Raw genomic sequence first — 16,993 nt, 5'->3', positions numbered from 1 at the left:
AAAAAAATTAAAAATTAGAGGAAAATGTGAAATATCTCATTGAAAAAACAACTGATATGGAAAACAGATTTAGGAAAGATAATTTAAAAACTATTGGAATACCTGAAAGTCATGATCAGGAAAAGAGCCTTGACATCATTTTCAAAGAATTACTATGGGAAAATTGCCCTGATATTCTAGAAATGGAGAGAATCCACCAATCCCCCCCAAGAAAGAGATCCCCCCCCAAAACCCCTAGGAATATTATAGCCAAATTCCAGAACTCCCAAGTCAAAGAAAAAAATATTACAAGCAGCCAGGACACAGTTCAAATATCGTGGAGCTGCAGTCAGTATCACATAGGACTTAGCAGCAACTACACTGGAAGCTTGTAGGGCTTGGAATATAATAAACCAGAAGGCAAAAGAGCTTAGAATGCAACTGAGAATCAACTACCCAGCAAAAATGAATGCCCTCTTCTAGGGAAAAAGATGGACTTTCAATGAACCAGGGGAATTTCAAATGTTCCTGTTGGAATGGCCGGAGCTGAACAGAAGGTTTTATCTTCAGATACAGGACTCGGGTGAAGCATAGAGATTGGAGGAGAAGGGGAAAATATGAGGGACTTGATGATGATGAACTACATGTATTCCTGCATAGAAAAATGACACTGATAATACTCATATGAACTTTCTCAGTTAATAGTGCAGGTAGACGGAGCTTTTATAGTTGAAGCACAGGAGAAAGCTGAATTTGAAGATAAAATATGGTGTAAAAATGGAATCAATATAAAAAAATGGAAATGTAATGGGAGAAAGAAAAAAGAGAGGAGGAATAGGCCAAGATATTTCATATAATAAGATTTTTCTTTATTACAATGAGCTATTGATGATGTGGAAGGGGGAAAGGCAAGGGGGAATGAGGGAATCTTCGCTCTCATCAGATGTGGCTAGGAGAGGAAACAGCATATCTACTCAATGGGGTATAGGCATCTGGAGTAAGGGGGGGATGGGGAAGAGGGGGGATGTGAGTGATGGAGGAGAGGATGGACCATGTGGGGAGAGTGGTCAGATATAACACATTTTCTTTTTTACTTCTTGCAAGGGCCTGGGATTGGAAGGCCTGTCCGAGACCATAGGGCCAGGTGGATGCTGGGCCTAAGGGGTGGTATGGGGGCTCAGGGCCTCTTGGTCCCAGAGCTGGGGATCTGTCCGCGGCACCACTCAGCTACCCTACAGCAGAGTCAGAGTGAAAGGAGAGGGAAAATATAGTACATGATAGTGGAGAAATACAAAAGGAGGGAGTTGCAATCAGCAATGGCAATGGTGGAAAAATATGGAAGTAACTTTTGTCATGGACTTATCATAAAGAATGTGATCCACCCACGACAGAGTTGTTGGTGTTGGAACAAAGACTCAAGCACATTTTTTTATTATTATTATTTTTGGGGAGATGCAGGGCAAATGAGGCTGGGTAGCCTGCCTGGGGCCGCATAGCAGGGTGATCGTTGACTGTCTGAGGCTGGATTTGGAGCTGGGTTCTCCCGGCTCAAGGGCTGATGCTCTGTCTACCACCCAGCCACCCCTATTATAATTATTATTACTATTTTATTTTATTTTGGGTCTTTTTTTTCTTTCTTTTTTGGTTTTTGCAGGGCAGTGGGGTTCAGGTGGCTTGCACGTCACACAGCTGGGTGATTGTTGGGTGTATGGGGCCAGATGTGGGCTCCGGTGCTCATGGCTCTAGGGCTGGTGCTCCCATCCATTGCGCCACCTGGCCATACCTACAATTATGACTATTATTTTTTAATTTTAATTTTTGTCTCTCCGCTTTACTTTGCGCTCAACCAAGTCTATATTTATGCGGGGTGGGGGTATTTCATTTACTCTTAAACAAGAATATTTTATTAATGTAAAAAAACATTATTTGTACAAAATGAGAATAAAATATTAAAGAAAAAAAGAAAAAAAGAATGAGGGATGTGAAAAATTAGTAAATCTTACCTTTAACACATTTGCTTCAATGAAGGAATAAAATACTTCACCAAACACATATTGTGTATTTGATATATATGCACCAAATGATAATTTCTAAATTCTTAGAATAGAACTTAGAGGAGCAAAAGTAAAACATAGATGACACATCTCTGAGTTAGATATAACCACAAAATAAACAAAAAAGACAGTTACAAAGGTAAATAGAAGTTTAGAAAATTTAGATATTATGGACCTCTGGAGAAAAATGAATGGAAATAGAATGGAATATATCTTCTATTCTGTGTAATATGGAACATAAAGAAAATTTGAGCACTTATTAGGCATAAAAAACCTCATAAAAACAAAGAGAAGAAAAATGTTATATTAATCTCTTTCAAATCATAATATAATAAAAATTTATGTAATAAATTACCAAGGAAGTACAATCTAAAAATTTAATGGAAATTAATTAATTTCAATGAATTAATGAATCAAGCAACTAATCATAGAAAGAATGGTTTCATTAAAGGCAATGACAATGTTGAGATATCATACCAAAATTTATGGGATACAGCAGAAGCAGTTATTTGGGGTGGTTACAAGAATAAAATAAAGAAGAAATAAATGAGTTAGGCATAATATTTTTAAAAAGCTATAAAAGAAAATAAAATTAAATACCAAATATGAAATTAGGAAAATCAAAGGAGGAAATAATAAAGCTGAAAGAAAGCAAGCTATTGAAATAATAAATTAAATTAATTGTTGGTATTATAAAAAATAATACATATAAATGTTTGATTAATCTGACTAAAAAAAGAGAGAAAAATGTCATAAAAGAAAAGGGCATGGGTCACCTAGGTGATGCAGTAGATAGAGCACCAGTCCTGGAGTCAGGAGTACCTGAGTTCAAATCTGGCCTCAGTTACTTAATAATTACAAGATGTGACCATAGGTAAGTCACTTAACACCATTGCCTTGCAAAAAAAAAAAAAAACGAAAAGGACAAATTTACCACCCAAGAGGAAGAAACCAAAGTAATAATTCAGAGCTCTTTTATCCTCCTGTATGCAAACAAATCCAAAGTGTATGAATATTTGGAAAAATATAGACTGTCCAGAATAGCAGAAGAGGAAATAAAGTCCATAAATAACTCCATTTCAGAACAAAAAAATTGAATGAGCTATTAATAAACTCTTTCAAAAAAATCTCCAGTCAGATAAATTTATAAATGAGTTATTCCAAACATTTAAAGAATAATTAATTTATTTTTTTTTATTAAGGAAGAATGAATTTCAATTCTATATAAACTATTTGGAAAAAATAAGTTAAGTAAGATTTCTGCCCAAACCCTTTTATGAGACTAACAGTGCAATACATAAATCAGGAAGAGCCTCAACAGGCAAAAATTAAAGACTAATCTCCCTAATGAATATTGATGTATAAAATTTTTAATAAAATTTTTGCAAGAAAATACAGCACCTTATCCCTTGGATAACATTCTTTGATCAAATAGGCCTTATCCCAGCAGGGATGGTTCAATATTAGGAAAGCAATCAGCATAATCGACCATATCAATTGCAAAATTAGTATAAACCATATGATTATTTCAATTGATGCTAAAAAAACCTGACAAAATATAATGCATTCATTTCTATTTAAATTCCTAGAGAGAATAAGAAGAAATGGAGTTTTTCTTAAAGTGATAAACAGCATCTATTTGAAAATCACTGTCAAGTATTATATGTAATGAGGATAAACTAGACAAATTCCTATTAAGATCAGGGCTGAAACAAGGAGACCCATAATTACCACTACCATTCAATATTGTATTGGAAATTTTAACTTTTATAATAAGAAAAGAAAAATAAATTGAAGGAATTAGAATAGGTAATTAAGAATTAAACTCTTACTCTTTGCAGATGATGTGATGGTATACTTTGAGAACCCATAAAAATCAACTTAAAAACTGCTTCAAACAATTGACAACTTAATAGGATATAAAACAAGTCAAGTCAAATCATCAATATTTCTGTATATGAACCCCAAAGCCCATCATGAAGTATTAAATGGGAAATTCCATTTAAAGTAATTGTAAGCAATATAAAATAATTGGGAGTCCACCTTCCAATAAAAAACCAGGAATTATATAAAAACATCCACAAAAAAATTTAATCACAGATTAAGTCAGAAGTAAATGTTCAGAAAAAATATAAATTGGTCATGCATAGGTAGACTGATCTATTATAATAAAAATGATAATTCTGTCTCTATTAAATTACTTATTCACGGTCAAAAACTAACAGAGGTTGAAAAAATAGAAAAAAATGAGCAGCAAAAAGTATGAAATAATAAGAAATCAATGAAAAACAAAATGGAAAAGTAGGTGGCCTAGAATTAAAGCTAATTATGAAGTGGCAGTCATCAAAACTGTCTAAGACATATAAATACAGTGGACTAGATTAGGTAAAAAGAAAACAGAAATAAATGATTACAATAACCTACTCTTTTATAAACTCCAAGACTGCATCTTCTGGGATAAGAATTCATTATGTACCAAAACCTCCTGGGAAAAAATGAAAATACTTTTCCAAAAATGAGCCAGAGAAGAACATATCACACCATATACTATGATAGGGAAGAAAGGATACAGGACTTAGATATAAAATATTATATCATAAGAAAATTTGGATGAAAGGAACAATCTAACTCTCAGCTCTATGGAGTGGGAGAAGTTTAACCAAAGAGTCAGAAAACATAATAAATTGAAAAATGGATAACATTATAGATTGGAAAATGGATAATTCCAACATGATCAAATTAAAATAAAGTTTTTGCACAAACAAAACAAATATACCCAGGATTAGAAGGAATGCAAAAGTTGTAAAAAAAATTTTGAAAGTTCACATTTTTCATTTCTAAATTATATAGTCATTTGATAAGAATACAAATCATTCTACAATTGAAAGATGATCAAAGGTAATGAACAGGCTATTCTCAGATGAGGAAATTAAAATTAATTGCAGATATGATATAATCCTCCAAACCTTTATTTTCTCTTTCCAATTGATATTTTATTTTTCAAGTATATATTATGAAAGCTTTTTCAGCATTCATCCACATGCATATTTATCTTTATAAGTAACATAATTTAATTTCACCCTAACTCCCTCCGCCAACTGTGAACAATTTGGTGAAATCTTTAAATATACATTTGTGTTTAACATGTTTACAGATCTGTCAATTTCCATATGAGGAATTAGGACTAAGGAAAAAAAGAAAGAAATCCATTAGATAGGAAAGAAAAAACAAGAGAGAAATTTTTAAAAAGTGAACATATAGTTCAATCAGATTCTTTATTATTGTTTGTTTTGTTTTGCTTGTTTTTCTTCCTCTGAATGTGTATAACATTGTCCATAACAAGTCTCCCAGGGTTGTCCTAGCTCTCTGAACTACTGAAAAGAGCATCATGCATCAAGTTTGATAAACTCATAATGTTATTGGTAGTATGTACAATGTTCTCATTGTTCTGCTTCCTTCCCTCAGCATCAATATTGGTAATTTCTTCCATGCTTCTCTAGAGTTAAATGATTCATGGTTTCTTGTACAACAATAGTACTCTGTAGTTTGTTCAACCACTATACATTTGATATAGAAAGGCAGTTTTGAAATGAAATTAAAATTATAGATAATATGAAAAAATGTTCCAAATCATTACTGATTAGAGAGATGCAAATTAAAATAACTATGAGATACCACCTTACATCTATCAGATCAACTAAGATTACAAAAAAGGGAACATGATAAATGTTGGTGAGGTTGTGAGAATGTTGGGATATTAATGCATTGTTGGTGGAATTGTGAACAAATATGACAATTCTGGAGAGCAATATGGAAAAATGTCCAAAATGCAATAAAGCTAATCATACCTTTTGACCATAAAATAACTGGGGAAAGATTTTTAACCTTATAAATTTACTGATGTTTAGGCTAATATAATATAATATAATATAATATAATATAATATAATATAATATAATATAATATAATACAATATAATACAATATAATACAATATAATATAATATATATAATGTAATATAATATAATATAAATGGCTATTCTACCTAAATTAAATTTCTTATTAAGTGCATTATGAATCAAACTACTAAAAATATATTTCATATAGTTAAATAATAGGCAACTTTCAGGGAGAAAGAAGAAAAAAAGGCAAAAAAGAAACCTACATGATATTTCTTCATATTTTTAAAAGGAATAATAAGTTGTGCATAATAGATTTGCAGTTTCATGTAGGATCATCTTTTTTGTCTATACTATGCTATGGGAAATCTTATTTCATTTCTTAAGTTCAGAATAAAACAAATTTTTTTTTGCAAGGCAATGGGATTAAGTGACTTGCCCAAGGTCACACAGCTAAGCAATTATTAAGTGTCTGAGGTCGGATTTTAACTCAGGTCCTCCTGACTCCAGGGCTGTTGCTCTATCCATTGTACCACCTAGGCACCCCTAAAACAAATAAATTTTAAAAAATGTCTTGGTAAGGACTGCATATTTGCACAACTGAACCTAATTCTGTGACTCTTTTTAATCATTATTTTCTTTTCTGTGTATAGGAATAAAATTCAAATGAATAATTTTATACACACACACACATACACACACACACACACACACACACACACACACACATATATATATATATAAAATATTTTTTTAAAATAGTTATGGGTCTGGGTCAGCTAGGTGGCACAGTGGATAGAGCATCGGAAGTCAGGAGTACCTAAATTCAAATCCAGCCTCAGAGTCTTAATAATTACCTAGCTGTGTGGCCTAGGGCAAGCCATTTAACCCTCTTTGCCTTGCAAAAAAAAGCTAAAAAAGTCATGAGTCATGTGGTGAAAATGAAGCATAAATGGTGAAAAGTTTGTATACTATAGCTATATTCACAATGACATTATTGTGAGCACAATCTTCAGCATATAATAGAAATTCCACTTGTAAGATACCAAAAGATATATAATATTTGCAAAAGAAAACAACTATGAGGTACCATCTCACACCTATAAGTCTGGCTAACATGATAAGCTGGGAATATGATCGATTTTGGAGAGTCTATGGGAAGATTCAGGCATTAATGCATTGTTGGTCGAGTTGTGAATTTATCCAATCATTCTGAAGAGCAATCTGGGATTATTCCCAAAGACCAATAAAACTAATCATGCCCTTTGACACAGCAATATCAATACTAGGTCTGCGAACAGAAGAAGTCATAAAAAATGGGAAATGTACCATGTGTTCAAAAATATTAATAGCAGCTCTTTTTGTAATGGTAAAGAATTGGAAATTGAGAGGATGTCCATCAACTGGGAAACTGCTGAACAAGTTATGATATATGAATTTATAGAACAGAATTCTTATAAGAAATCATGAAAGATTGAACTCTAGAGAAACATGAAAATAATTACAAGAACTGAGGCTGGACAACAAGAGTAGAACCAAGAGAACATTGTAAATGTTATTTTTATCTATTTAAAAATTTTTCTTTATTTATTTTCATCCATTTGTACATGTATATTTCCAAGGTAAAACATTTCCCACCACTCTTCTTCCCCACTACCCTCCATTCAATTGGGAATGGTCAGGTTAGCATTTTACATAAAAATTTTGTTAGACATATTTACAAATTAGTAATTTTTGGCATGGCAAATTAGGATTAAGGGAAAGAGAGTCATAAGAGATAATTTTTATGAAGTGTTCATGGCATTTATTAGGGGTGTTTTTTGTTTTCCTCTCTGTGTTTGGTTTTATTTTGTTTTTCCTCTTCTGTTGGGGATAACATAGTCCATAATGTATCATATACAGTTGTCCTAAATATCTGGAATGATGAGAGTTATTGCTTCCATCAAGGTGGTTCATCTCATAATGTTGATGTGTAAATTGTTCTTTTGGATCTACTCCATTTGCTCAGCATCAGATCCCACAAGTCATTCCATGCTTCTCTAGGGTCTGATCATTTATAGAATATAAATACATAGAACAATAATATTCCAGAGTATTCATGTACCATAACTTGTTTAGCTATTCCCCACTTGATGGGCATTCCCTCAATTTCCAATTCTTTGACACTACAAAAAAGGGCTGCTATGAATATTTGGAATATGTAGGACTTTTTTTCCATTTTTTACAATTTCTTCTGGATGTAGGCCTAGAATTGGAAATTTTTGGTCAAAGGGTATGAACAGTTTTATTGCTCTTTGGGCATAATTCCATAATGATCTCCAGAAGGGATGGACACATTCACAACTCCACCAGCAATGCATTAATTTCCCAATCTTCCCACAACATCTTCAACATTGTTCATCTTTCCTTTTTCTAAACAGAGCTAATCTAATAGGTGTGAGATGATACCTCATTGTTATTTTAATTTGTATTTCTCTAATCAATAGTGATTTGGAGCAAAATTTTCATAAGCTTATATTTAGCTTTAATTTCTTCATTTGAAACTGACTGTTCATATCATTTGACCATTTATCAATTGGGGAATGACTTGTGATCTTTTAAATTTGATGCAATTCTCTATATAATTTAGAAATGAGACCTTTATAAGAACTCCTGGTTGTGGAGATTGTTTTACAGCTTTCAGCTTTTCTTCTAATTTTGACCAAATTGATTTTATTAATGGAAAAACTTTTTAATTTAATATAGCCAAAATCATTCATTTTGCAGTTTATAATATACTCTAATTCTTGTTTGGTCATAAGTTTATCCCTTTTCCATAAATCAGATAGATAGAATATTTTTGGAATATAAATTTAACTATGATATTTAGCTAGGGAAAAATTTTATGACACATTATGGACTATGTTATTCCCAATAGAGGAAGATAAACAAAACAAAACCAAACAAAGAGGAAAACAAAAACACCCCTGACTTAGTTATAGACAGAATATTTTTGGACTATTAATTTAGCTATGGTATTGCCCTCTAGGTCTAAATGCTGGACCCATGTTGACATGATTTTGGTATGGGGTATGAGATGTGAATCTATGTCTAGTTTTTGTCATAGAGTTTTCCAGTTTTTCCAACAATCTTTTTTTTGTCAAATAGTGAATTCTTATCCCAGAAGCTAATTTCTTTGGGTTTGTCAAATAAATAGTAGATTGCAGTAGTTGTTTTTGCATTTTCTTTTGAACCTAATCCACTTATCCATTTCTCTATTTTTTTTAGGTCTTTGTAAGGCAAATGGGATTAAGTGGCTTGCCCAAGGCAGCACAGCTAGGTAATTATTAAGTGTCTGAGGCTGGATTTGAACTCAGGTGCTCCTGAATTCAGGGCCAGGGCTCTATCCAATGCACCAACTAGCCACCCCACTGCACCACCTAGCTGCCCCTATTTCTCTATTTCTTAACCAGTAACAGGAAGTTTTGATGACTAGCACTTTATAGTATACTTTTAGATCTGGTAAAGCTAGGCAACCTTCCTTTACATTTTTTTTTTCATCAGTTCCCTTGCTATTCTTTCCCTTTTGTTACTCCAGATGAATTTTGAAACAATTTTTCTTATTGTACACATTAACTACAACATTATGAGCTTCTCAACCAGTATTGAGGCAGCTCCTCTCAGCAGTTCAGAGAGCTAGGATAGCCCTGGGAGGCCTGTTATGAATTCAGTTTAATGAATTGCAAAAATCTGAATGACCACTTTGTTCACTTTTTTAAAATTTCTCTTATGTTTTTCCTATCACTTGGTCCCTTGGTACTCTTTCTTTTCCCTTAGTCCTATTTCCTCATGTGCAAAATGCCTAAGATATTAAACATATTAGTTTGCCATTGTGGGAAGGTGTGGAAGGGAGGATGGAAGAAAATTGTGCAACAGAAATATGCAAATGCAAGAATTTAGAAAAACTTTCATAACAAATAATTGGAAAAATAAAATAAAATGCCATCCAAAAATATTAGAAAGAGAAAAAAAAGGGAAAAAAAAAGAAAATGAGGCAAATTCATGGATGTGTAATAGGATGAATATGATCACAGTATTGTGTAGAAGTTGAATAATGACACAGATTTCAATTTTAATTTGCTTTAAATAATGACATGAGACACAGGCAAAGTTTCATGGTTAGATGTAATTGTACTATTGAATGCTATATATGCTCTTGTGGAAAAAAGGCAGTCATGATGTCTATCCATATTGGTCCTGAAATAATAATCATCAGAGTAAAAAAACGTGATCTTGGACATCAGAATCTCACAGTCCATAAGATGCTGTGAATACCACCATCAAATATGCAGAGCAATGTTAATTTTACTGTCCTATAATGAGCTGAATAGTTCAGAAAATTTGTCTTCTACCCCTTTTATAGACACACTGGGGCAATAAGTGTCCATGAAGGCTTCTTTGGATCATTTATTGTAGTGCTGCTTAGACACTATCCAAAAGAAAGAGCTGAATATCCCCAGGCTGATTTCATAGTTGACCTGTTTCTGGCAGGTTCAGTGATCACCAAATTGATGAAGAGAGGTAAATTCTTTTATTCCTTTATTTAAGGCAACCTGGCATATACTAAACATATAAACCAACCAGGTATATAAGCCAACAAATTCTATTAGCAATTAACAAAATGTGATCTTTGTCTGAAAAAGAGATACAAAGCATATCATTATCCATCATCTCAAAAAAGATTTCGCAGATGACTTCATGGCTTGGTTTGAATGGGATTTATTTTCCCAGATTGATTATTTGATTTATGCCTCATGAGATAACCATGCTAAATACCACTAAATGTAGCTAATTAGGCACAAACTGGGGAAGGGAGCATATAATGACACACACTTGACAACAACAAAAAAAAGGACATGGATAGGACTTGTGGATTATGTTTTGTTTTGTTTCTTGAGAAGCAGGGTGCTTACTTTGGCAGCACACATACTAAAACTGGAATGATGCAGCAAAAATTGGCAAGGCTCCTGTGCAAGGATGACACATAAATTCATGAAGAGAGGCAGAGATTTAAGCAGAAAAGTTAAGATCATGCCTTGATTATATGACAAACTGAGAGAAAAGTAAATTGAATTTTTTAATTTTTTAATATTTTTGTCCATATGCTTAAGTATATTTTTAAGTTATAATATTTTCTTCCATCTTCCCTTCTTACCTCCCTCCCCTCAGCAGTAAACAGTGGGTATGCATGGTACATACATATTTTGCATAAATGTTTACAAAATAGTTATTTTTATTATGAGGAATTAGGATTAAGGGAATGAGATACGTGAGATATATTTTATAAATTGTTCATCAGATTCTGAGGGGTTGATTTTTATTATTTTTGTTTGTGTATGATTTGTTTTGTTTTGTTTTGTTGTATTTTACTTCATCTGGATGGGATAGCATTGTACGTAGTCAGCCTAATACAGTTGTCATAGCTCTCTAACCTGGCTGAGAGGAGCTGCTTCCTTTAAGGTTGATCATCTCACATTGTTCATTTGGTTCTGCTCCCTTTGCTCAACATCAGATCCTTTATGTCATTTCATGGTTCTCTAGAGTCTGACTATATATGATATCTTATAGAACAATAATATTACATAGTATCTGTGTACCATAGCTTATTTAGACATTCCCCAATTGATGGTCATCCCTCAATTTCCATTCTTTGCCAGTACAAAAAAAAAAACTGCTATGAATCTTTTAGAACATATAGGGTTTTCCCATTTTTTTATAATTTCTTCTGGATATACACCTAGAATACTAATTGCTGGGTCAAAGAGTTTGAAAAATTTCATTGCTCCCTGGGTATAGTTCCATATTGCTCTGCAGAATGGTTGGATATGTACAAATTTTTCTTTCCTATAAAGATACTGACTGGAAGATTGAAGAATACTGAATTGAGGTAGGCATTGAATACTACAGAAAACAAAAAAGTCATATTAAGATATATTGAGAACTACTGGCTACTGCTTCTGCTCCTTTGTCCAGTACTCCTCCAGCTCCTTGCTGTCATACCTGAATGTTGCTTGGAGACAAGGCCCTCAAATTCGAGGAGGACAACACAATTTGTCACATTCATTTCCATGAACTCCTTGGAGATTCATGGGATATTCTTTTCTCCCATCCTTGGAAGTTCACTCCAGTGTGCACAACAGAGCTGGTCCAGGCTGCATAGCTGGTGACAGAATTTGCCAGGGGAAATGTTAAGATGGGAGGACTTTCTATTGACTCTGTCCAAAAATCATCTTTCTTAAAGAATATCAATGTATATGAAGGTGAGGAACCCACAGAGAAGCTTCATTTCCCTATCATTGAGGATCACAAATGGGTCATTAAGTTGGGCATTTTTTTAGGGTTTTGCAAGGAAAATGGGGTTAAGTGGCTCAAGGCTACACAACTGGGTAATTATTAAATGTCTGAGGTTGGATTTGAACTCAGGTAGTCCTGACTCCAGGGCCGGTGCTCTACCCAGTGCTCTACCTAGCCGCACCCCCCCCAAGTTGGGCATGTTAAATAAAGGGGAATGGGATGGACAGGGCATGCCAATCACAGTTAAAGTAGTATTTATTTTTGGCCCAGATAAGAAGATGAAGCTGTCTATCCTTTAACCAGCAACTACTGGTAGAAACTTTGATGACATTCTCATATTGGTTGATTCCCTTCTACTGACAGCATACAAGAAAGTTGCAACTCCTGTTGAATGGAAATGTTGATATAGTGTAAAGACTATTCCAATTATCTTTGAAGAGTAGGCTAAACAATTGTTTCCTAAAGGGGTCTTCACAAGAGCTCCTAAATGCAAGAAATATCTACAGTACACTCATCAACTAGAGTTCACTCTAGCAAGAACTGCTGGGGTTCCCTTGAAGATCTCTACCAGGGGAGAAGAGCAGCCTAGCAATAAAGTCCTCCTACGATTATTGATTTAAACATCTTAGAGTGATAGATAGGCAAGAGTCTTTGGACTGCTCTATTAATGTATGGCTTGTTAATGAAAATGACATTAACAATAACCTGTAATTCCTCTCCTTGTGACTTTTTCAGCATTTTACTTGGGTCATTGAATTTCCTTGTGACTCTGCTGGCTGGGATTAAATTGTGAGATCTTTTTCAATCTCCATTATTAAACAACTTGTATTATTAGTATTTGGGAAAAGGGACTGCTTAGGAATATTGCAGGAGTAGAATTTCTTTAACTGACCTAATAGAAAAATCATCTCTGTTTCGAATTTTCTACTTGACGGAGGAGATAATTTAACATGTCTTATTTTGAACTTCACCTCCCTAACTTTAGGACTATCAACTTGTAATAATTTAAGTATTTCAGATAATGTTTTTTTTTTCTGAAATGTTGAGTGTTCTAACCACAGTTAGAAAAAAAAAACTTGGAGATTCTTATTTTTATAAGAGATTAAAGGAAAGCTGCATAAAAGATCAAAATATTTTTTTGCTTAATTGAGCAAAAGAGATTTCTAATTATGTTACAGCATGTCATTGAGACTACAAAACTTCTCATTGTTTGCTAGGAATGTACAGAATGTTGGGCAGCCATCATTATGGGTGCTTTTTTTAAACAAATCAGGCATTGGACATGGAAAACTGCTCATATTATTCATAATAAGATGAAAGAATCCAGACTTGAAGAAAGAAAGAGGTGAAGATACTATTTCTTCATGACAAAATGCTGCTCTGCATGGATAATTTTCTGTTTTCCAATATTTTGCCTTCACGGTATCCACCAAAAAAGCTTTTAAACTAGAAAACAAAAGAAATCCTGGAGCAGTAACTGAAGGGGTGAGTTGAGTTGGAGGTGGAAAGTGGGTTTATATTGGGAGCTGAGGGAAAAAAATCACAAAAAACTAGACTTGTATTTGAAATTCAAGTTAGATGAAAAATGTTATCTGAAGCAAGATATAATTCTGAGATATCTTGACTAGATTAAGAAGAAAAACTCAGGGATATCTTCAGATGTGATGACTGGTACTACTCATTTTCTTCCCCAGAATTTAAAGTTCTTGTATTATCATTCTTTCCTGCCATATATCTTTTCTATTGTCCTGAGGTTATTATGCTGGTACAGAAATGGTTGGAGTTGAGAACACTACCTCCTGATTATAGATGTATTTATAGATCTATGTTCAGTTTTAATATGTCCTGGCATTTTTAAATGGATACTTTAAGACTGTCCATTGAATATTATTGCCATCATTGTTTCTGATTTTTGAAAAATTGTAGGGCACAAGATGTAGATGTTAAAGATTTGAAACAGGAAAAATATTTGGATTTTCTTTGAAAGGAAAACAGTGGAGATGGCAAACTCTTGTCCAATGTGCCTAAAAGTAATTTCAGGGAAAATTCTAAAATATGTGATTGAAAGGAGCAGGAAATAGGACTATACTTGTAGAACATTGAGTATAATAATAAATTTTATTCAAAATGCTAAATGATTTTTCTCTTCTTTTTTGTAAAAGGAAAAATATATGAGATGTTTTCTGAGAGAGGAAAGGTGGAGGGATAGAGCAAAAAGTTTAAGCTATATAAAAATAGTAGCTGATAATGAGCTCTTATTTTAAAATAGAAAATAGTATATCTTTCATATTAGACCACTTCTTCAATTTTAATGTCCTCTTTGTTTTTACTATTATTTATGAGGAAAATGTGGACTTTTTTAAACGTAAGGTAAACCTCAATTTTCTAGTCACTTGTCCCTTCAATCAAACTTTTTCTCTATCTCCAATCTCATCTTGTTGTTTGGATTGTTATACATATTGATCATAGCAATAATCAGAACTACATCACACGTAACTTTCAATTGTCCCCATACTCAAGTCACTGGCATGTAGCTTTCATCTTATTCGATAATAAATTCCTAAAAACAATCAACTACCCATTTTGCCTCCAGTTCCTATCATCAACTGAATTTTTCTAGTTTCTAATCCCACAACTCAATAGAAAACTATTCTTTCCAAGGATATGAAAAATCTCTTAACTTTCAAATTTGAAACCTCATTCTCATTGACTTCTCTGTAGGCATTGATATTGTTGATCACTTGCTTTGTCCTAGGTATTTTTCATCTTCCTTTAGACACTTCTCAATTCTTATCAGATTAAATCATCTTTCTTTTTTGTTAAGTATACTATCTATCTCTTGCCTTTTATTGGACATCCATGATAAATTCTTAGACCATCTACACAAAATCCTTACTTTATATTTGTTTTTCCATCTCTTCCTATGGGAATCAATGTCATCCCTACATAGTTGATTTATTTGGTATTTATATAATCAGCTCTAATTTCCCTCCCCGACTAAAACTTCACATTGTCAACCCTGTGCAGATGTCTAATTCATGTCTAATATCATACATTCAAAACTAAATACAAACCATCTAGTCTTTCTATCTTCCTTCCTGAGTTTAGAACATTACAAACCTTCCAGTAACTCAGTTTCATTTGTTGAAAATCACACTCTTCCTTAGCATCTGTATGAAATAATTTTCTATCTTATCAATTTACTCTTCATAACATCACTCACATCCACCTTTTCTTTTTAAATTATCTTTTATCTTATATCATATATTAACCTACTAATTATACTCTCTATTTTTTAATCTATTCATTCATCATGTCATCCTCTCCCAAAAAGACAAAATTACCTTTCTAAATCTTAGGAGTGGTTATGTAGTTTAAAGCTTAAAACTTTAACTAAGTTTAAACTATATAGGATAAAATAACTAACATATAGTAATTATTCTAAATCCAATCTAGCTCACAACCACCCTTTGAATTCCATTTTTCCCTAAATTCTTTCACAAATTCTATGTCCTGGTCAAATTGTAAGAGAAATTATTTTATAAAATTGACACTTCATGTCTTGCCTCACTGGATTTGCAGACACCCTACCTCATGTCTAAAATATTATACTTCCATATTGTTCCATATAGTTATCCAAAGTCTGCCTTTCTCCAAGACCAGTTTATGTTCAGACTAAAAAAGAAAATCATGGTCCATCCAAGTGTCAGTTTTTCTTCCTTATTCAATTTTGCTTTACTTATTTTTGAAAATGTATATCTCTCAGGATTTTAGACATAAAAAGTGACACCAAAGATATATTAATAGACCAAGAAATACTCTATCTATTAAATCTATGGAAAGGGGATAGAGTTATGACCAAATAAGAATTAGAGTACATTATGTACTTCAAAATGAGTAATTTTGACTACATCACATTAAAGAGTTTTTGCACTAATAAAACCAATTTTGCCACAATTAAAAGGAAAACAGAAAGCTGGGAAACAATCTTCACAACTACAAGTTCTGATAACAGTTTGTTTTCTAAAATATAGAGAGAATTACATTGAATTTATAACATTAAAAGTCATTACCCAATTGATAAATTGTTAAAGAATATGCATAGGCACTTATAGACATATAAAAATTATTCAAAATCATTATTGATTAGAGAAAAGCAAATTAAAATAAAAATGAAGTATCACCTCACACCTATCAAATTAGCTAAGATGAGATAAAAGGAAAATGATCAGTGTTGGAGAGGTTGGGAGAACTGGGACATTGACACATTGCTGGTGGAGTTGTGAACAGATCCAACCATCTGGAGAGCAATATGAACTATGCCCAAAGAGCAATAAAATTGTTCATGCTCTTTGAACCAACAATTCCAATTCTAAGTCTATATGCAGAAGAGATTATAAAAATTTGAAAAGTGCTCCATCTTCCAAAATATTCATAGCACCTCTTTTTGTAGTGTAAAGAATTGGAAATTGAGGGGATACCCATCAACTGGGTAATGGCTAAACAAGTTATGGTACATGAATACTATAGAATATTATTCTTCTATAAGAAACCATAATGATCAGATTCTAGAGAAGTATGGAAAGACTTATTAGATCTGATGCTGAGCAAAGAGAACAATATACACATTAACAACAACATTGTGAATTGATCAGCCTTAAAGGAAGCAGGTCCTCCCTGCAGTTCAGAGAACAAGGACAACTGTATTAGGTTGGTGATGGATAATGC

At 32.9% G+C, this 16,993-nt stretch overlaps 1 non-coding gene and 1 pseudogene across 1 annotated transcript; both read left to right on the top strand.

Annotated features, from left to right (window-relative positions):
- Positions 1-10,876: 10,876 nt before the first annotated feature.
- Positions 10,877-10,983, top strand: LOC141519729 (U6 spliceosomal RNA). Its single transcript, XR_012477381.1, has one exon. It is a non-coding gene; the product is annotated as a U6 spliceosomal RNA (small nuclear RNA).
- A 992-nt stretch (positions 10,984-11,975) lies between these two features.
- LOC141519268 (peroxiredoxin-6 pseudogene) lies at positions 11,976-12,885 on the top strand (annotated as a pseudogene).
- The last annotated feature ends 4,108 nt before the right edge of the window (positions 12,886-16,993 follow it).

This window comes from Macrotis lagotis, chromosome 3, assembly GCF_037893015.1.
Source record: "Macrotis lagotis isolate mMagLag1 chromosome 3, bilby.v1.9.chrom.fasta, whole genome shotgun sequence".
NCBI classification, from domain to species: Eukaryota; Metazoa; Chordata; class Mammalia; order Peramelemorphia; family Peramelidae; genus Macrotis; species Macrotis lagotis.
The sequence above is the reverse complement of the archived record's forward strand: the minus strand, read 5'-3'. Positions and strand labels throughout refer to the sequence as shown.